Source organism: Dendrobates tinctorius, unplaced genomic scaffold (assembly GCF_039654945.1).
Source record: "Dendrobates tinctorius isolate UK_male_01 unplaced genomic scaffold, ASM3965494v1 ptg000008l, whole genome shotgun sequence".
Lineage (NCBI taxonomy): Eukaryota > Metazoa > Chordata > Amphibia > Anura > Dendrobatidae > Dendrobates > Dendrobates tinctorius.
In genome coordinates, this window is record NW_027361676.1 from 63,655,648 (window position 1) to 63,679,579 (window position 23,932).

General features: G+C 37.7%; 1 protein-coding gene across 9 annotated transcripts in view; it reads left to right on the forward strand.

Moving 5' to 3' along the window:
- The first annotated feature begins 992 nt into the window (after positions 1-992).
- The window catches only part of TENM3 (teneurin transmembrane protein 3), a 1,679,324-nt gene continuing 1,656,384 nt past the window's right edge, over positions 993-23,932 (forward strand). For all 9 annotated transcript variants that reach the window (XM_073577886.1, XM_073577891.1, XM_073577894.1 and 6 more), the window contains exon 1: positions 993-1,558. The gene's annotated coding sequence lies outside the window, so the exon portion shown is untranslated. The remainder of the gene's footprint in view (positions 1,559-23,932) is intronic.

Here is a 23,932-nt window from a genome sequence, read left to right on the forward strand (position 1 = left end):
TTAAATAGTCATCATGCATCTTATATGCATGAGAAGCCCCTGCGTGGGTCTCTTTTTTGGTAATTCTTAGTAAATTGTGTGTCCAGTATTGTACTGTACTAATATGCTGCAATCACAAAAGTATTCACTTTAAAATCGCACAGTTCTTTTATTAACATTAATAAATGTTAATTGTGCAGTTCTTATAAAATCAGTTTTCTACACTTATTGTCCAGTGTAGATGGAAGCCGCCATCGCACTCCAAGACTGCAAGCACGGTCAAAAGAAAGCATTCAACATGATTCTCATTGAAACCCTCTTTATTAAATTGTATGAAGCCCCTTTGCTGTTATTGGCAGGCATTTTTTTCTTTTTTTTTTTTGCAGTTTATCTGAGATTTGTCAACTAGGTTAGGCTATTACTGTAGTTTCCATGGGTTTGCAACATATTGCAGCCTCCCCTGGAGAGAAAATGTCTATTTCCTCTTTGGTACAGTAGAGAGCAGGCTTACAGTACAAACCCACAGCTAATTGCCTGCTGATGCTGCGAGCTGGCGTTTCCTTCAATTTTTACATCTGATTTTTTGAAAAATTACCAAGATCCTTTCATAGCTGTCACACCTTTCTCAATTACCGAGCTGCATTTATAACGGGAATAAAACTGACTCTTTGCCCCCCCCAGATAGTAAGAATATATACTTTTACTTATTTTTTTACATGGATTTTCATTCCTATTATTTACAGGAGTCGCATACGGCTAAGACCACAAGATTGCTGGCAAGAAAGCCCAACTAATGAAGCTGTAAGTTCATTAGTGTTTGCAATCAGCAGCAAGCAGACACCCTCATCAGGGCAGGAGGCTGCAAAGAGCCATTCATCAGCATGAAGTGTTATTCATGGATGACCCCTAAATCATTGCACTAGTAGTAGATGCACTGATTGGACACAGCATGGGAGCATTGGTACTTTGCATTAGCAGATGCAGACAGGGGGAGTGAGAAAGGGATAGGCAAGCCATGGGGAAATCCTGCAAGCAGCAGCACAAATAAGACCAGACTGGCTCTTCTGCCATATATATATGCACACATATTTCCTCCCTCTTTGATAATAAGGACGTATAAAAGTAGCATTCCTGCTGAGCAGCAGAGGAAGATTATAAATCTGCAGGCTGGTGGTTGCAGTGTTTAGAGGATGCTGGGCTCCCTCCTTGCTCTGTACTGGGGAGGAGCATGGTAGGCTGCTGGGGAGAAGCAGAAGCAGCAGCTGCTTCACGTGTATGCCTGGCAGTGGCTGCTGGAGCAGCTCCCAGCCTGGACAACTACTCTCAGCCTCAGTGCCACCTTATATGACCTAGGGGATAGAGGAGTGTGTGGGGGGGTCCCCAGGCTGGAGGAAACAACTCCCATGCAGGACCAGAAAACAAGTGTGGACTAGCTGCTACAGGATAGGTGGCGGCAGGAACTGAGCCCAAGTTGCACCCCTTCAATGTATTCCTGTTTGTATTGATCTTCCATTCAGCATCCCTTGATGTATGATGTTTGGATTCCCCCCCAGTAAGAGACCTGTTAGGACAAGAGAAGGTAAGTGACATATTTACTTTTGGAAGTCTACATTGTTTCCATCTCAGTGACATTGTAGCACATGCAGAGTTGTAACCATCCCCAGATGACAGTGTGGCTGTCAGTGGAGTTCTTGCTCTTGTGATGAGATACAGCCAAAGTGATCATAGTTTTTTTGGGGTTTTTTTTTTACATCTTCTTCCAGAGACTTTCTCCATCTACTCTCTGTATAGTCTGTATTCATGGGCTGGATTGTGGGGACAGATGGTGCCATTGATCTTTCTGACATTTCCAAACCAAAGGGCAGGAATGACGCCAAATGACCCGAGCATCTTGATAAAAAAAAAAAGAAAAAGGACTGTGATCCATATGTTTGGGAATTATTACGAAAAAAAAGTAGAAACCTGTAGCCTCTTCATGTTGGTTATTGCATCCAGCAATGCTGGGAAAGGAAGTGAGACAACCTGCTGGACCAGCTCGGTACACAATACACCACATGGCGCTTAACCCTAGTGAGTAGAAAGAGCAAATCAACAACTTTCTTCTCCAAGACTCACATCAGACAATAATATGTCAAATATCTAACAAGCTGCTTCTCTCCCCCCATATATTGTATCTGAGCAAATGCTTTAAAATTATTTTAACCATTGATTCTCCAAGATGCAAAATTGACTGATTCACTGCAATTTTTGACCCTGGTGAACACTTTCTGCCATTTCGACCACTAAACTGATAGAAAAAAGCCCCATAAAAGGTATGATGTTCTAAATCTACATAGCAGACAAATATAACCATGTTTTTTTTTCCATGTGGGCGCTAAGAAATGGTTAACCTAGCTGTTAACTGGCATTCTTGTCAATAAGAGACTGCAAGGAGTGGATGTCAGCATGTGATCATCCCGACCTTAACCCTGCTGGGAAGAGATGTGTCAATATCACCACAGCTGCTGCTTTCTTGCCAGAAAGTTCATTTCCTTCTATGTAGGACAAAGGGGGATTTTATTGTGAAAGCAGCCCTGACATCGCCGCTTGATTTCTGCTAATTGCAGTAAAACAGCACTGATTTAGAAAGAACTAGTGTATTTTGTCAACACAGCGCTAGTAGGATGATTGGTGGGGGAGAGAGGAGTCTTACTTGTTTTTGTTCTGGAAGAAGGGAACAAATCAATCAGTTGGGAGAGAGTGCAGACTTAACCTGGCGGCATTCCAAATGGGATGTATAGTGCCATACCATTAGTCAAGTCACATGTGCATGACAACAATCAGCACGCCTCTGTGTAGTATTATATGTAATACCACACCACTTAGCATTTGATCTAGGGTAAGCCATGCTCCAAAGTCTCTTGCATCTTCTGTGCTTCCTGAAAGGTCCCAGCTAGACACCATAAAAGTGAAGCCCAAGATAAAAACTTACATTAGCTTACCTATCTCCCTCAAAGGTCACACCAACGCCTTTCACACATAATATATCTAAATCTGCCACCTGTTTTTCCCCCCCCTTTTTGCACTTGACCTTAAAACATTTCTTTGGCTTGCTCGCATCCAGCGTAGCATTAGCGCCCGTTGTAATCTCTGTAGCAGCATCTTTATAAAAGCTGAGTTTCTGTTCTGACTTATGCATGGAGCATATGCTAGAGATCTGGACGCCAGGGTAAGAATTCAGTGGGTGGTCTTTTTATTCTTGGCATGGGAATATGAATGTATTTGCACTTGGTGTGTCCTCTTGTAAGGCTCAACTCGTAAGAAAGTCTAGATAACTTTCTAAAATGCTGGAGAGCGTGGTCAGCATCAGGACTACAGCTAAGCACGACAGTGTCCCCATAGAGAAAACTCAGATAAGGGGTGAATTCTAATGAATTATTGACTTTACATATCTATTTATCACTTTATAACCCAAAATTCAAGTGCATCATCCACATCATCTTTTATTTTTGATTTTTTGATTTTTCTATGCACTCCAAAATCCTACATGTATCCTAATGGGCAGCTCAGAAGCATAGCTAAATATGTGTTGCCACCTAAACTTTGCAAACAGTAATGATTGCCTGTAAGACTCCTTATACCAACTGGATCTCCGTAAGAAGAAACACCACCTCGGAGAGGTGCCCAGAGTATGAAAGCTCAGTCCTGTACGTAGTTTCTGCTTCATCCTCTAATGATGGAAACTTTGCAATCTGTCCAGTTCCTCATCTTAGATTATTAACCACTACAGGCCCCGGTCATTTTTACTTAATGTCGCGGTTTATTTTTATACTTTTTTCTTTGGGTACTGTAGAAGCTCTCATCATTCAACCCTTCATTTGGCAGGTGCCTGCTTCATGATCTATTATCGCAGAGTATTCTGTGCTAATATCGGGGGGCTGCATTGTATTTACACTTAGTCATAAGAGAGGACTTTACACCCTGTCCTATGCATTGTTCTTAGGCTAAATTTCGTAATTAAAACAGGTTAAATAGGAATTTACATCACCAGCACTTTTCCAAAGGTCTCCTAATATATGAATACATATATGACTATATCATATAAAATAGCCAGTTAGTAATCTATTACCCTAAAAGTTAAAAAATATGATGTATACATATGTAATTCATGTGTGTAATATGTATACATGTGTAATATATATGTGTACATTTCACTTTTTCTAGCAACTCTGTTTTCTTGTCATGTTCTGCATATATCACCGGGAAAGTGAAACTTAGCCTAACATGTATAATCCATTTTGCCAGTTGAGACTAGTACTTCTGTTAAGCCCCACTGAGCTACAGTAATTATATTTCATAGTAATAACTTAGGAGGTATCATACAGAGAACAAGAGTCAAGCTCACATTGTAAGTTATAATAACACATATTCATCTGAAAAGAGAAGGAAACGGCACAGCTCTGCCACCACACATTAGTCAGCCTTTTCATATTCCCACTCTATGTACAAGCAATGATTTTAGAACAGATACCTCCAGACAGGTCACCCAGAGGTTAATTTAATAGATGACAAAACTATAAGACCATTACACACCGCCGACTTGTATTACTCATCAAAATAATGCTATTTTACTATTATTATTGTTGTTGTTTTATTTGCATCGTCTTAATAGCATTAGATCGCTGTTTCCTCTTGAATTACACCAAGGTCTATAATATGGCAAATAATGCACAGAATATGTTTTATATATCTATAAATACGCACGATTGCACTTTTTATTTTTTTAAGAAGGCAGTGATTAAAAACGATCATCAATTTTTCGAATGCTTTCATCGAAAGACAGGAAGGAAATGATAATTTTGCGAGTTCGCAATTTATGTAAGTTACACAGCTCGATTGTTTTCGGCAACTTTGGCAATAAGCACAGGGATCCTTTAACTCTGCCCTATGTCAAAAACATGATCAAACATTGATTAATTGATGCCCCTTCTAAAGTCTGATTTATTTTGTATCATTTCGTAGCAGGCTCTTCGAAGCTCTCTTTACAATTGAGATTAATGCATCGGAGCATATAAGTGGTTTGGAGGGCTGCATACATTTCCAGTGCCTTTGTAATCAATTTTAGACCCAAGCATTCCACAATGGATCTGCCTGCATCCAAACCTGCCTTATTATAGGGAATTAACTCGCTTTGTGATTGATAGCAATATTTCTCCATCTTGATAACACCATTTGTTTCCAAATAAGTGTTATGGCTTCTCAGCCTCGGTGTGGAAACTCCAGACTCTAATTGCATTTATAGGAGGCCTTGATTTGTCACACATAGAAGGTATCTGGAGAACAGCAATGCCTCATTTGTTTTTTTTTTTTCCTTTTTTTTCCTTTACCTATGAAAGTGTACAGATATATTATTGATGATCACAGTCTGAACCTTTTTAAAAGGGAAGCCAAACGTAGTCAAGAAAGCTTTCCCTGTGACCTAGCTTTATATACAATTCATTGCCAATCGCACAAGATTTGGACATAGTCTAAGTAATTTGTCCATAGTTGCAGAATCTATTTCAATGCGCGCATATACCCGCCCCTGAGTATAAAGATCAGGTTCATTCGTTTTCCAGTCGGCGTTCCTAATTAGAAGACACTCCATTACTGTCCGGTCTGTACACAAGAAGCCAATGGTAAGTATTTCCATGTAAATCACTATAGAATAATGAATCCAGAGACCCTTCCATTGAAAACACCTTGCTCTGGCCCCTCGGCCCCGACACTGTATATATGTATATATGATATCTAGAGTGGGATCTTGGCTGGTTTGCAGGGCAACCTTAAAAGCTGCATGGAACTATTGCAAAACCACCTTGATGTAATGTCCCTTTTCTACTCTTCATGAAAGTATTTTCATGTAAGTCGATTTATATTAAACGTGAAGCGCTGTCAGAGAGCTGGTAACTTTAAGAATATGGAAAAACCTCCTACCCCCTCGCAATAGGCATTAATGTGCTGCTAGTCTCCAAATCCGGAATGCATAGGCAATTTCACATTGTTAGGAAAGTCATTCATTTCTCTAATCTTACATTTCATCTTATTAGATCATAGCTGGACGCATTTCTAATGAATATATAGTGTCATATATATATGTATATATATTTCTCTCTCTCTCTCTCTCTCTATATATATATATATATATATATATATATATATATGAGGCCTTTATGCTTCCCATTAAATTATTGGACAGAGGAAATTCTTAATTTACGGAAAAGAAATGTAATAAATGAATTTTATTGATAAATCACACATACATACCACTTTATCACTGTAGACTGGAGTATTGCTCACAGACTTTCTGTATATTTCATCCAGGTCAGTTTTCCCACTCTGGAGCTCTTGTACTTGGCGTGCCACTTTCCATAGGACACAATGCTCTTTGGCTGATACACACATAGCAGAGCTGACGTTCTCATCTACCTGCTTTAGTATACCATTGTATCTCACTGGTTTATGCAAAGATGATCCCGATGGTTTAATAATCCAGAAACCCCATATAGAACCACTTATAACACATTTTGATTATCCTTATTGCATACATAGCTCAGAAACACTTGCTATTCTAAGGGGTCATTTACTTTAACTGGAAAGACACTTTTTACAATATTTGTAGTCTATTTTGACAAATCAATCATGTCAACTTTTTTGCCACGACTACTAAAAAAAAGAGTAGCAAAATTTCACAAATAGGATTTTGGCCGTGGTTGTGAAGTAGATTCAGCAATAATCTGCGACATGACCACTAAATCTGAACACAGCCCTAGGAAAAAAAAATACAAATACTTTTATGATGCATTTTTCATTCTGAGGGTCAATGGATGGTTTTGGCGGCAGTACAAAATTTAGCTGTTTAGTTCTGCTTGCTTTCTGTAATATAACAGAATAAATGTCAATAAATGACTTGATAAATCACAGTCACTGCATTTCTTTAACATTAATCACATTGTTTTACTTTACTGCAAATGCAAACAGCCGCCATTACACCTCACCAAGTGTTTTCTAATAGAGATGGGCTCATCGTGTTCTGGAACAGAATGTCATCTCCCACTTGGGCTGCCCTTTCTAGAAGAACAATTAAATGCCATTTTGCTCTTTCATTTTTTTATTTCAATAAGTCACTGTCCAGCATGAAATATAGTTTGCTTTTTAATGTCTTTTTCCCAGAAAGCATTGATATCATTCCCCACCATTACCAAACACCATTGTAGTAATGGAGTCTATGCTATTACGGCCTGCCTTCAATATACTATGATATTACACCAGTGGATGTATACTTATTTTAGAAAACCTCTACAATGTGTGTACATGGGTGTGTAAGTGCCACTATGTGTGTATGTGTGTACATGGGTGTGTAACCTCTACTATGTGTATATGTGTGTACATGGGTGTGTAACCTCTGTGTGTACATGGGTGTGTAACCTCTATGTGTGTATGTGTGTACATGGGTGTGTAACCTCTATGTGTATATGTGTGTACATGGGTGTGTAACCTATACTATGTGTATATGTGTGTACATGGGTGTGGAACCTCTACTATGTGTGTACATGGGTGTATAATCTCTACTATGTGTGTATATGTGTACATGGGAGTGTAACCTCTACTATGTGTGAATATGTGTACATGGGTGTGTTAGTAGAGGTTAGACACCCATGCACACATATACACACATAGTAGAACTATGTGTATATCTGTATATATTGGGTGTGTAACCTCTGTGTATATGTGTGTACATGGGTGTGTAACCTCTACTTTGTGTATGTGTGTACATGAGTGTGTAACCTCTACTATGTGTGAATATGTGCACATAGGTGTGAGAGTTCTACTACGTGTGTATATGTGTACATGGGTGTCTAACCTCTACTATGTGTGTACATGGGTGTGTAACCTCTACTATGTGTGAATATGTGCACATTAGTGTGTTAGTAGAGGTTAGACACCCATGTACACATATAAACACATAGTAGAACTATGTGTATATGTATATACATTGGGTGTGTAACCTCTATGTGTATATGTGTGTACATGGGTGTGTAACCTGTATGTGTGTACATGGGTGTGTAACCTCTATGTGTACATGTGTGTACATGGGTTTGTAACCTCTACTATGTGTGTATGTGTGTACATGGGTGTGTATCCTATACTATGTGTATATGTGTGTACATTGGTGTGTAGCCTCTATGTGTATATGTGTGGACATGGGTGTGTAACCTCTACTATGTGTGTATATGGGTGTGTAACCACAGGGTGTGGAACCTCTACTATGTGTGTACATGGGTGTGTAATCTCTACTATGTGTGTATATGTGTACATGGGAGTGTAACCTCTACTATGTGTGAATATGTGTACATGGGTGTGTTAGTAGAGGTTAGACACCCATGTACACATATACACACATAGTAGAACTATGTGTATATCTGTATACATTGGGTGTGTAACCTCTGTGTATATGTGTGTACATGGGTGTGTAACCTCTACTTTGTGTGTATGTGTGTACATGGGAGTGTAACCTCTACTTTGTGTGTATGTGTGTACATAAGTGTGTAACCTCTACTATGTGTGAATATGTGCACATAGGTGTGTTAGTTCTACTACGTGTGTATATGTGTACATGGGTGTCTAACCTCTACTATGTGTGTACATGGGTGTGCAACCTCTACTATGTGTGAATATGTGCACATTAGTGTGTTAGTAGAGGTTAGACACCCATGTACACATATAAACACATAGTAGAACTATGTGTATATTTGTATACATTCGGTGTGTAACCTCTGTGTATTTTTGTGTACATGGCTGTGTAACCTCTACTATGTGTGAATATGTGCACATGGGTGTGTTAGTTCTACTACGTGTGTATATGTGCACATGGGTGTCTAACCTCTACTATGTGTTTATGTGTATACATTGAGTGTGTAACCTCTACTATGTATGTACATGTGTGTGTAACCTCTACTATATGTATATGTGTGTACATGGGTGTGTAACCTCAATTATGTGAATTTTGTGCACATGGGTGTGTTAGTTCTACTTTGTGTGTATATGTGTACATGGGTGTCTAACCTCTACTGTGTGTGTATGTGTGTACATGGATGTGTAACCTCTACTATGTGTGTACATGGGTGTGTAACCTCTACTATATGTATATGTGTGTACATTGGTATGTAACCTCAATTTTGAGAATATGTGCACATATGTCTGTTAAGGTACTGTCACACTTAGCGATGTACCAGCGATCCCGACTAGCGATATGACGCGGTCAGGATCGCTGGTACATCGCTAAGTGGTCGCTAGTGAGCTGCCACACAGGCAGATTTCACCAGCAACATCGCTGGGGACGGTGGTCGCTACTTACCTGTCACACTAGGTGATCCTGCGTCCTCCCGCCCGGCTCCACGGGTCGCTCGTCATCACAGCAGGAAGCGCCGCAGGAAGCTGACGACAAGAAACAGTCCTGGACGTTCTCGCTCGATCAGCGATAAGCAGCGGGGGAGCCGGACGTAGGTAAGTATCAGACACAGCGATATCGCTAGCAATATCGCTATAACGTCACAAGTTATAGCGACATTGCTAGCGATATCGCTTAGTGTGAGAGTACCTTTAGTTCTACTATGTGTTTTATGTATATGGGTGTCTAACCACTATGTGTATATGTGTGGACATTGGGTGTGTAACCTCTAATGATTGTGTACATGGGTGTCTAACCTCTACTATGTGTTTGTGTGTACTTGGGTGTGTAACCTCTACTATGTTTGTACATGGGTGTGTAACATCTGCAATGTGTGAATATGTGTACATGGGTGTGTAACCTCTACTATGTGTGTGTATGTATATAAACTCTTAATATATGTATATGTTTACATGGGTGTGCAACTTTTATTATGTGTGTATGTGTGTACATGGGTGTGTAACCTCTACTATGTGTGTATGTGTGTACATGCGTGTGTAACATGTGTATATGTCTGTACATGTGTGTGTAATCTCTACTATGTGTATGTGTGTACATGGGTGTGTAACCTCTACTATGTGTGTATGTGTGTACATGGGTGTGTAACTTATGTGTATATGTCTATACATGGGTGTGTAACCTCTACTAGGTGTGTATGTGTGTACATTGGTGTGTAACCTCTACTATGTGTGTAACCTTTACTATGAGTATATGTGTGTACATGGGTTTTAACCTCTACTATATGTGTACATGGGTGTGTTACCTCTATGTGTATATGTGTGCACATGGGTTGTATCCTCTACTAAGTGTCTATGTGTGTACATGGGCATGTAATCTCTACTATGTGTGTACTTGGGTGTGTAACCTCTATGTGTGTACATAGGTGTATAACCTCTACTATGTGTGTATGTACATGGGTGTGTAACCTCTACTATGTGTATATGTATGTACATGGGTGTGTAACCTCTACTTTGTGTGTATGTGTGTACATGGATGTGTAACCTCTACTATGTGTGTACATGGATGTGTAACCTCTACTATGTGTGTATGTGTACATTGGGTGAGTAACCTCTACTATGTGTATATGTGTGCACATGGGTGTGTAACCTTTACTATGTGTGTATGTGTACATGGGTGTGCAATATCTACTATGTGTGTACATGGGTGTGTAACCTGCTATGTGTGTATGTGTACATTGGGTGAGTAAACTCTACTATGTGTATATGTGTGCACATGGGTGTGTAACCTCTACTATGTGTATATGTGTGCACATGGGTGTGTAACCTCTACTATGTGTATATGTGTGCACAAGGGTGTGTAACCTCTACTATGTGTGTATGTGTACATGGGTGTGTAACCGCTACTATGTGTGTATGTGTACATGGGTGTGTACCCTCTACTATATGTGTACATGGGTGTGTGCCTGTGTGTAGATTTGTATGTGTGTGAATGTCTAATGGAGGAGACGCTAGCCCATAGCCTTTCATTCTTTCTAGAAGGCATCTGTTGTACCACGTGAATAGCACAGAGACCCTTCTTTTGTTAATAAGTGCTGAATGAGATCTAACACCACAAATCTAAAACGTACCAACATTTCAATTAAAATACGACCAGCTAGTGCCAGCATGCTGCCCGGGCTTTCATTTGTGCTATTAAATTATGGACATTTGATCTTCTACATTAATACATGGTCATTATTGGTGTCTATATAGTTCTCTTTGTAAGCCCATGATTAGCATGTGAAAAATAGACAGTGTCTTCTATGTCACACCAGTGAATATTATATAGCCAGAGTTGTGTTATTTTTATACAAATGTAATAATTATATGGCAATGCATTGGGTCCTCTAAGTACTATTTCTGCTGGAAAGTGTTGGACTTAATCCCTTAAAAGCCTCTTCCAGAAAACAAACAGGTGAGTCCTTACAAGCCAGTGTTACTTCATCCAATGGATATCTGACTAGCTCTGTCCTTCTATCTACGTATCTATCAATCATCTATCCGTCTATCATCTATGTATGTATCCATTCCTATATAGTTTTATATACATTTATTTTTCTTTGACTGTTTTTACCGCTCTTGAAAAACACTGAAGACTACCGCAAAAATGTTGAATTTATATATTAAAAACATCAAGTTCTATTGTGTTCATAAAATAGACAAATATATCATTCTCACATATTGAATTTGATACTGCTAATCTGGAATTCTGGAGACCATTATGTAGGCGTCATAATGTCATTTTGTAGACCATTAAAGAGCCAGCATGAATATATTATCCACTCCCAGACCCACTCATACCGTCTAGTGACAACGCTAACATCTCTATCAGTATATTTCATTCAATGTACCGCACTATTACATTAGTTCTTTTGTGCTTAAGCAATAGACTAATTGTGGCTTTTTTTTCTCGCACTGCTAAGTTTACTTTGTTTCCCTTTTCCAAAGCATAAAGTCAAATTCAAAATGGCTCATAGATTATTCAGATTTGATCATATGGATAAAATCATTTTAAATGTATGATTCGTTTTGCATGACTTTTATTGCAGTTCATGTTGTTTTTCAAAATTTTATTTTTTTATGTTCATATTCAAAATGTTCCTTTATCCGTTTTTTAGAATATGTACAGAATTATATTGTAAGTTTTTATGAACTTTTCAATCATTCTATCTATCATCTATTATCTATCTATTATCTATCGATCTAGCTATCATCTATATATCATCTATCTATAATCTATCCATCTATCTTTCTGTCTATAGATCTATCTATCTTCTATCTATTATCTATCTATCATCTATAGATCATCTATGTTTTATCTAGCTCTCTAGCTATCATCTATCTATCCATATATTTATCTATAGATCTATAATCTATCTATCTTTTATCTATCTATAATCTATCTATTATCTATTTATAGATCTATCATCCATCTGTCATCTATCTATCTATCTATCTATCTATTAATCTATCTATCTATCTATCTATCATTTTATCTTTTATTCTCCAAAACATTTCAATGGCTGTATAGCGGATTAACTGATATATTTTCTGGCTCAGTCCATGTTAGTATAAAACTGAAAGGACCAAGGTTTTAAAAAACTAAATGTGCAGTTTAGATCCAGCAATTTTGTTGCCCTCTTTTTTACCCGAGCTACCTTACCAACTGTGAAAGAGTTAAGTGGCGATTTCCTTTCACGTATGCTTGGCAGCACATCACCTGTGTTTTTTTCCCCTCCTGAGCATCTTGTTTTAGTACCCCCTGAGTATCTCTGTAGTGTGCCTGAACCGTCTTTCTCCTCTGCTTCCTTTATAATGACAACAGACAACATGGCAATAGTAGAAGAGAGGAGGCTGGCGGGTGCTTCATGGCTTCTCAGTGGTATGCCGATTTCTAACTTTTCTTTTGTCCTATTGATTGTATAACTTATTCCGCTGCTTGGTTTATGATTTGTCTTATCAAATGTTTGCTTTTTACCATCAATTTTGTGTTTGCACAGTGTTAGTGTTAGTGTGTTTGCATAGTATTACTGTTAGTGTGTTTGCACAGTGTTACTGTGTTTGCGTATTGTTACTGTTAGTGTGTTTGCACAGTGTTAGTGTTAGTGTGTTTGTGTATTGTTACTGTTTGCGCAGTGTTACTTTTAGTGTGTTTACATAGTGTTACTGTTAGTGTGTTTGCACAGTGTTACTGTTAGTGTGTTTGGGTAGTGTTACTGTTAGTGTGTTTGTGTAGTGTTACTGTTAATGTGTTTGCATAGTATTACTGTTAGTGTGTTTGTGTAGTGTTACTGTTAGTGTGTTTGTGTAGTGTTACTGTTAGTGTGTTTGTGTAGTGTTACTGTTAGTGTGTTTGTGTAGTGTTACTGTTAGTGTGTTTGCATAGTATTACTGTTAGTGTGTTTGTGTAGTGTTACTGTTAGTGTGTTTGTGTAGTGTTACTGTTAGTGTGTTTGTGTAGTGTTACTGTTAGTGTGTTTGCATAGTGTTACTCTATTAGCAGAATTCGGTAAATGACTTGGGTACATCAGCCTTTAGGTGTTTGAAGCTTAGCACTGAAAATAGGTTGTAGCATGCTACATTGTATGATATATGAATAGATAGACTGTTTTATATTAGTAATATACATATATTTATAGCACTTAACATATATATATATATATATATATATATACTGTATATATCACTTTGCATATTCATTATGTATAGCACTTTCCCTTTTAACCTACACACCCAGAAGTAGATTGCCTCAGTAAATATGTTTATATATGTATATATGTGTGTGTATATGCTTACCTATATGTATATGGGGGCGATTCTATTTCTGGATGTGTAGGTGTATATGCAGAGTGCTATACATAATGGATTAGAGGTCCTTGTTCTATCCTAAATGTATGCCTATTAAATAAAAGCGGTGTAACTGCATATTCAGCAACCGGTGAAGCAGAACTGTGCAGCAGCCGGATTGCCCCTCTTAGAGTGGGAAATGAAATAGACACACACATTGACTGCCTTTAAAGGGAACCTTGCACAGCCCAGTGTGAACAAGACATTATTCTCGGAGGCGAGCAGCCCTGAATAGATGTGAATCTCATAAATCTGTCCAGTCTTTTGTGAGTCTTCCTGGCCCTGTTTGGAAGTAGGGTGAAAAAGTTAAAGAATTGGCAATAGGATGTCATTCTTAAGATGCAGGTTTTTCATTATAAATGACCCTGTTCATGGCTAATCCTGTAGTATTATGTTAGATCTTTAATGCGATCTACTAGATAACAGATAAAGGACATTTTCCATGATAACTCAATATAGTTTCCAACTATATAACTCTACATAATTGACAACAATTTGCTTTGTTGTTATGTTTGTCCTTGTGCAATAAGGTCTGTAAATCTTTTAATGAATGACGTCTATGGGAGAAGGCTTGTGCTTGTCATTTGGCACAGCTCTTTGTCATGTAATGATGTTTTTTTGTTACAGGACTTTGGTTAAACCTAGTGATGAGCGAGTATACTCGTTGCTCGGTTTTTCCCGCGCATGCTCGGGTGTCCTCCGAGTATTTTGGCGTGCTCGGAGATTTAGTTTTCATCTTATCTGCATGATTTGCGACTTGTAGACAGGCTGAATACATGTGTGGAATGCCTGTTTGTTAGGGAATTCCCACATGTATTCTGCCTGTCTACAAGTCGCAAATCATGCAGATAAGACGATGAAAACTAAATCTCCGAGTACGCCAAAATACTCAGAGGACACCCGAGCAATGAGTATACTCGCTCATCACTAGTTAAACCCATTAAGTGTTCATAAGAGTTAGTCCGCTCTGCTACTTGGCATCTGTACGATAAAAGGGAAGTTTGAGTTGTTTCAGGAGTTTTCATTGAGCCAATTTATTGCATATTTCCCAAGAGACCGAGATATTCAGTCCTAAAATTACATGCTACTCTCTTCATTTGAAATGTTTCAATGAAGCCGGGTCATGCAGCAGTAGGATTAGATAAATCTGAATTCCCTCTTAAAAACCCAGTGAAGCTTCTTTTTCCCAACCTGCACTAAAAAAAAGAGGAGTGTTTAATTATCTCCACTTCAAACGTGTATTCTGCACAGCTGGATGTAAGAGTCTGTTCTAGATTTCAAAAGAACAGGCATTTATTGAACAGTTTGAGTCAACTGGCTATACTAACCGCTGTTCCCGGTGTATAGGTATTCACAATGGAGATACTGCACCCCTCACTGAGCAGTCTCTTGTGCCGCACATTAGAGGTACTGCACATAGAAGTAGGTTAAGTCAGACTATTATACACCTGATCTGACAACGAAATGTTATTATCCTCTCTACCCCTCCGTCAACAATTTCATTAAAGTTAACGCAAATAATTACTAATTTACAAAGCAGGTGTAATATCATTACATAGCTGATTAGTAGACATGAAAACACACCGATGTTAAGGGATAAGTCAAACGTTTTCCCATTGAGTGTTAAAGAAAGGAATATTGTCATTAGATGGCGGCTGACAATTTTATACCATGACTTTTGTAAAATCATGTTGGCGTTCATTTTATAATGGGAAAACAGGCTAGTGATGGATCTATAGTCCACGTTTTCCAGCTTGGTCACTAGTTAAACTCAGGTTCTTGTGAAGACAAGGTAGTCCCAGCGTGACCACGCATAAAATGAAGTAATAGTGTAGGAATAGATTGTATAGGATTGCATTGATGTCATAATTGACCATTTCAATGATTGCTCTTGACATCCATGATTTATTATTGTGGTTACACGGATGTCCTTTTAACACAAATAAGGCGCACATCAATAATTCCTTATTTTGTCCTCATCCTCATTTTCCCTTCTGTGCATCATTCTAGTTTTTCTGCTACTGAAAAGCATTGATGTGTTTTCCAAGACCTCTTGGTTTCTGTGAAAGCGAAACAGTCAATACATGTGCAGCTCAATATCATTTAAAATAGCTATAAAATGTAATTTTCATTGAATCTTAGCTGTGACGATTTAAGTGCCAAATACCAGCTCACAGAAAAATACAATATTTTTCTAGTCTTTTTCCATCTTTCCTTTTGTTTGTATATCTGATTATTAATACATATAAGCTCAAAATATGCACAGATATGTTGCGGAATTTATATGGAGTGGATCCTTCACCTCTTTACTTAAATTCAAATTTTCCTCTAAAATGGAATTATATATATATATTTACATGTGTATTTATATCTAAATATATATATATATGTATATATAAAATAATGTGTTCAGAATATTCTAAATATTTCCCAAGTATAGAAATTTGTTAATTTGTTATATAAGCTTTAACAAGATGTTGTGACCAAGTAAAAATGCAGTCAAGCAGTTACATAATTACGTCAATAGTTTCTCATTGAATCATTGCTCTATAATCTTGAACTTTTTGGGGTTTGCAATGGCAATAACAGCTCTTTGACACTTTGGTTCCTCAGTTGTCATGAACACTATCTTTTTATATCATAGAATATATGGAATATTTGCCGATATGTATGATAGGGTTATGAGTGGTCCTGTTTTCCTGTTTTGTCACTTGGTTAGTGGAGAAGAAAATTTTCCATGTTAGGTGAATACGTCCATGTTGGAATCTTAGGAGAAATGTTATTACTTAAATAAGTGGCTTAATCTGCTATTTCTCAGTTTCATATTACCCATCCGTGTCCTGAGCAGAACATTTGTCAGTCATGGTGAACTTGAACTCTGAAGCTGAAAACTGGTAGTCTTCTGAACTTTGCATTCACAAACACTATAGAAGCCTGCAGTTGAACTTGGGTTGTCATATGGTCAGTTAGAAATTCTTTAATCTGAACTGGACACACTGGACAAGTGTCTTATGTTATTCCCGAAAGGTTCTGGTCATTTGCTTGAGTGCACCAGACTTGTGTTCAGGAGCACTGGACCAAAAGACCAACAGAACACAAGACGGATATAAACTAGCAATCATTAGCATAGAAAAGGCAAATGGTTTCAATCTTCAGACCAGGGTGAGAACAGCATCAAAACTAGAGAACCTTGAATCACAGGAGTATATCAAGGTGTTATTCAAGATTCAATAGATCTAAATGTTGTTAGCGTTCATGTGGAAATGCTGGTTTGGTCATAAGGCAGCCACAACAATTCAGATCAACATATTCCACAAAGCTTCACAGACATTATCATTGTATTCAGTTGAAAATATTAAGTAGACCTTCTTTACAGAGATATTGAAATAAGAGCATTTCTATTATTTTGTTTTCTCAGGACAGATCCGTCCAATTATAAAAGCTTGTATTTCAATAATAACCAACGTTAATACTTTTTTCATAATGTGCTCAAACCTTTCTTTGATGTGCCCTACATACATTGAACACTGATTTCTTCAAAGCCACCGCTTCAGTACCCTCCTGATATACGCTTAGCCATAAACAAATAGACTTGTGAGCTCCATGCTGTGCTTCACTGAAACAGGAGCCACCTTTCTTCTCTCCTTATCTGCTTCTCATTATACTGTCCACCTTCACAAAAATACAGAATGTAGCCACTTAACCTTTACGCTTACGGTCAAGACCTGTATTAGTGGCTAGAAAATAAATATGTATATGGGGCATATACTTTTTTGTCTTCTTCTAGTCATTTGATGCAATTAATTTGCCTTTATACTACCCACATAGGAGGTCCTGTACATGGCTTTTTGCAGCAGTTGGAATAGGCTACCATTTTATTTCTGATGGAAAAAAAACTGAGTCCCTATGTAAAATTGCATAAACCTCCAAAAAAGTGACTATCAAAAAAAAAAGATATCTAAAAATACAGTATAATTATATTGATACACACGAATATTAAAATCTGCATTAAAAACTTAGGGGTCAATACACAAAAAGAAAGTTCATGACAAAGGCATCAGTTAGAGGTATAATATAAGTTGCCAGTGTTATATTTTATAGTAATTGATATGGCTGTGCATAAAAGATATGGCATTGAAAGAGTACAGTATAATAATAGAAAGTTTTATATATATATATATATATATATATATTCTCTTTTTTTGTCCTTCCTCATTCTCGGGTCCTCTACCAGAGACCTGGGAGTTTGAGGGTTCTGCGCAGGATCTTAATTGTTCTCAGCGTTGCGATTTTCTGGACAGAGAGCTCAGATGTTGCTCCTAGGATCTGTTGTGTGCGGCCATTCTTCCAACTTAGCGGTCCCTGCTCCAAGTGCTCCTATCACCACTGGAATCACTGTTGCCTTCACCTTCCACCTCTTCTCCAGTTCTCCTTTGAGGCCCTGGTATTACTCCAGCTTCATGTATTCCGTCTTTCTGATGTTGCTGTCACTTGGCACTGCCCCATCTATTATCATTGCTGTCTTCTGGTCCTTGTCTACTATCACAATGTCTGGTTGGTTAGCCAACACCTGCTTATCTACAGTATATGGATCTTGAAGTCCCATAGGACTTTAGCTCTTTCATTCTCCACCACTTTCTCTGGGGTCTCCCACCTGGACTTACGGGGACTTAGCCCATATGCTGCACAGATGTTCCTGTATACAATTCCCACTACTTAGTTGTGGCGTTCGGTATACGCCGTTCCTGCTTGCATTTTGCATCCTGCCACTATGTGTCAGACGGTTTTTGAGGTCTCTTTGCATAGTCTGCACCTTGGGTCTTGTCTTGCGTGGTAGATTCCTGCTTCTATTGATCTGATACATAGTACTTGCTCTTGTGCTACTATGATTAGTGCCTCTGTGCTATCTCAGAGTCCAGCTTACTCCAGCCATTGGTAGGATTTCTCCATGTCAGCCACCTCCATTACCTGTCGATGGTACATCCCATGCAGTGGCTTGTCTTGCCATTGCGCTTAATGTTCCTGTTCTTCCTTCCAGATCTGGTTTGTTGCTGCCTTAGGCTTTTTCTCAGCATCTCATCTTTTGGTGCCATTCTTCTGATGCATTCCTGGATACTCCTTGTATCATCCGTGATGGTGGCTTGGATGCTTATCAAGCCATGACCACCCTCCTTTCTGTTGGTATACAATCTTTGTGTGTTAGACTTAGGATGGATATATATATATATCCACCAAATGGATAACAAAGTAGAATAAATGAATAATACAAAAAGATTCAATGCAAATATCTAATTACAAACATTCCATGAATGAAAGATAGATAGTCCCAGCAATCAAGACCACAGGAGTCCGACATATGTTTTGCCTTGGCTTTCTCTGGGGTCATGATTGCTGGGTCAGTCTATTTTTCATTCATAGCTTGTTTGTCATCTGATTAAATCTTTTCTGTATTATTCATTTATGCTATTTTTTATCCATTTGGTGGAAATATATATACTGTGTATAGAGTCAGCACTCCAATTGGCAGTTATAAGGTGCTCTTTAATGGCCCATGTGGCCATTTCTATTTATACTGTATATATATATATATCAGTTGAGCCGAAACGTTGCCTTGATATATGGGCTGAATAAAACTCACTACCACTTGAAAACAATTACCATGGAGTGCTGCCTTTGTTTGGAGTGAATATTGAAATTGTGGCTGAAAACGGAACTTTCTGCCAGGGGATAGGCACCCGAAGTTAAGTGCCGTGCTGCTTCCTTTCTTTATATATATATATATATATATATATATATATATATATATATACATACATATATATATCACTTTCTGTTATTATACTCTACCATTTCAATGCTATATTTTGTTACATGCCACCATTTCAATCATTAGTGGACATAACACTGACTACTTATATTGTACCTACACTTGATGTGTTTGTCATGAATTTTCTTTTTGTGCATTACCGTCCATGTTTTTAATGCAAATTTTAATATTTGTATGTATCAATAAAATTATATTTATTTATATCTTTTTTTGTGGATATTCACTTTTTTGTCAGTTTATCTAGTTTAGGATATCTACTTACTCCATACATGCATTATTTAGATCTTTGTGTGTATTCCCACGTAAAATTGGAAGAACATGGAGAAAGAGTTTAGGTGTATTGGCTCATGGCAGTCTATGGGCGTCATGTTTTGGATCTGTACAAAAACGATCCATAATACAGTCATGCACATTAGCCTTTAGATAAAGCTTAATATTCAACATTTTTTTTTTTTAGATTCATAAACTTTGATAATTAGAAAATCAGTAGATACAGGAAACATCTTGGGATGTAAGGGTCATGAAAACAACAAAGTATTCAAAGCCAGGGGCATCTCTAATGGGGGTGCACACCAAGATAGCAGCAATTGTCTCTGAACATGTGAATGCAAGTACTGTTGATCCAGGTGGTTTTATACGAAGTCAAACTACTCAAGAAATGATGTAGCAGCAAGAACTTGAAACTCTATTGGCATGAAGGAGCAGCTACGGTCTTGTACTTTGTCCAGAGTTGGCAAAGGAATGGGTGTGATCTGTTTGTCAGTATTCAGTGTTGGAGGCATCCAAAGGAGGCTTGTTATGTGGCAGAAGGTCTGAAATTCAAAGATTGTCCATCTAACACTTGCACGAATGGTTTTCCTGTTCCTATACTAAGCAATGCATTATTACCTGGACATAAGCTGATAAAGAGTTGTCAGAGTCTGCTGTCATATTCTTCTCCAGCACAGCTGTCCTCTCAATGCTTAACACCACTTGTCCTTTGTACTCTAGTCACTGACATCTAGATCTTATGGGCAGACATATGTACAAGTCACGGGGTTACATCTGAACAGGTGATTCATTTATTCTAAAATATACAGAGGGTAGACTGAATTATGCCGTAACGGAAGGAAAAAATTATAGTCTACTCTATACCCAGCAGATAAAAACTGAATATAAACTTTCCGGTGGAGTATAATTTAGCCATTTGTGCACCATTTGAGTGAAGAATGTTCTTGATTAGACTGTCGCAATGGGAGAAGACGGAAACGTAATACAGACAGATGTATAATAAAATTACACCAACCATCATTCTGTACTCCAGCAAAATGTGTATTTTTTCTGACCCGAGTAGATGAAAAAATGTTCATGGCGACAGTGGGAAATAAATACTTGGCTGCTGCCAGATTTGGCATAAGATTCGTTTCTAAAACTGTCTCATTGTGTAGACACTTATAGCACTGCAGCATAGCTATTAGCAGTTTGCAAGGGTTGATCAGTAAATGCATCTGTGTTCTAATCCTTGTTTTCCGCCTATGCAACTGTGAGCGGAGACCGTAATATCATTTCTGCGCTTTGCATAAATATCTACTTTATGATGGAAAATACATTAACTCTGTTATGTACAGTGTGACAAATGACAGGCCTGAAAGGGATGAAAGAGTGATTTTTCCGCTGAACTGCCATCAACTAATTTTAAGTGTATCAGATAGCTAGAAGAGATCCTCATCATCAACATTATCATTTTTTAATCTTTTTCACTGTCATACAAGCCTTATTGCTTAATGCTATTACGGTTGAAATCTACATAATAATAGCGTTATTAACAACTCTAATAATAATAATTTCTATTATTATTCTACTTAATGTAATTTAATATATATGCTTTGATAATAATTTCTATGTTTTTATAATTTAATATTTGTGATTTTTAAAAAAAAAAAAATAATTGTTCTCTTTTTTTATTGTACCAAAACTTCCTAGATTTCTTATTGCACATTTCATGAAGAAGAATAGTGTTGTCTCTAATATAGATACTGTAGTGCAATAAAGTGTCCAACAGTATAAATATATCCGCTATTCATTGGTATGAGGTTTTTCTACTTTAATCGAATACGGCATACTATGAGGCCCTCCTGTGCATCCATGTTGACTGCTATGACTTTATTGTCTGTGCTCGAAAATATTAATATATTATTATATTTATAAATATTCTTTCAATGACATGAATAGATAGAAAGATAGATGGATGGATAAATGATAGAGATAGATAGATAAATAATAGATCGATAGATAGATATTAGATAGATAATAGATAGATAAATAGATGTTTACGGCCATTCTCAGTCTTAGCCTTATTTTTGCCCCAGAGGCCTTCTCTGTGGCACAGCTGAGGTTAAGCTCTATATGACCTAATTATGTAAAATGAACTGTTTGGAAGGTCGTTTGGCAGTAGTCTTGTTTTTCCGCCTAGACTGTGAGAGCGAATATGTAGAGTGAATAATTGTTGCGTGGAGCTGGTAGGGTTCTGTGACAAATGGTAATGGTGGAGTCGTACTAACCTGCATTGTGTATTTCTCAGCATGCTGCTCAAGTCTTCAATTTTATTCCAAGTAAATGAACACAAAGGTGGCTTGCTTGTAACTAAGCTAGAAATCTTCATCTCTCTTACTGTCTTAGTTACTCCTTGTTAAATGATCTTATTATATGTCTTGGCACATCCTGTAATCAGTGAAGAGCAAGGTTTATTTCTCTCCTTTTCTTTCCCCCATCAGAGATTAAACAGCAAAGATGAATTCATAGAAGATCATTGTCGCCAAAGTAGCCTTGCTAAACCCTTTGTGCCAAAAACTAGAAGACTTGAGTACTTCTGTAGACAAGAGTCTCGCGTGGATAAATATGTTTGCTATTCAATTTATTTTAGCATTCTTCTTCTTCTTTCAATCATTTGTGATTAGAAATGCAATTTGGTTGTGATAAGTATATGCGAAATGGAGAGCTAAATAAAAAAAAATCAAACATTTGTTATGACTTTAATTATAAATGGACAACGTTTCTACCCAATCAAAAATGGCATATCATTCAATAGCTATAATAGTAGTATAACAATAGTAACAAAAAAAAAATAATAATCCATTTGCAATAGAACATTTTCATTCAAAATATTTTTAGAACTTATTTGTATTATATATGTTGATATCCTCTGATTTCAGACTAAACATTGGTACAATTCACACCATGTTTATTGACAGTATTGAAATTTTAGCCTATCATACAGTACAAAGCAAAACAAGTGGATATAAACTTAAAAGTATTGAGGTGAAGGTCAACAGCTGATGCATTGGCAGATAGTTGCATGTTGTTTGTGTTTCTAGTTGAGCATATACTTTCTTTAGGAACAGAAAGAAAAATATGTACGTCTGACTGTATGGCCTAAATAGCGCCTAATTGAGAGAAGTCACCTGCTCTGGACCTTTCATCTACAGATGATAGTCTCAATTATTGTTAGTAGTAGGCTATTATTATTTTATTCCGGGTCGTTGATGAGTCAAGCTTAACATTGGGTTTTTCACAAGCATCAAAGTTTACGGTATTTCATGCGTCAAACAAACTTAAAGTCCGTTTTGCATGAACCGACCGGCGGCTTGATGTCACCTCTGATGAGTAAACTTTTACCAAATTGGCCATCATTTAGGTGCCTGTTTACACAGACAGACCAAAGTAAACAATGCACACTAACAAGATTATAAGAATTAAATTGCATATTTTATATTAAGGAATACTTCTTAAAGGTAACCTGACAGGTGATACATGTGCCCAAACCATGGGCGGCAATGTATGAGCTACGGACTGTATGATCACAGCGAGGTATGCTTGACTCTGAAATACTGTGATGATTCAGAGAAAAGCACTTTTAATGACAGCTGGGGACTGAGCTGTTGTGAGTTCATTCTCTGGTTCACCAGTTGTGAGTTCTTTCAGACTCCCTCTGGTGGTAACAGGAGGTAGTGAGGCTGATTTGATCGGTGGAGATCTGCCACCTGAGAATGAGGATGATGATTGGACTTCAGGAGTCTCAGATTGGATTTAAGACAGTCAACGCCCTATTCAGTTGCTGGTGATTCCTTCTGGCTTGTCAGCTCTTGGTTTTCAGCTCTGTTCCAGTCATCTAAAGCTAAGTTTTTCTGCTATGTTCACACTTGATTTTGTTGGTCTATTCAGTTTTTTGTGTGGTCAGCAAGCCCCGGCTGGGGGCTCTGCTGAATTTCCACTCTTATTTATCAGTATTTTGCCAATTTGCTTTTTGTCCCTTACTAGTTTGGTCTCTTTTTG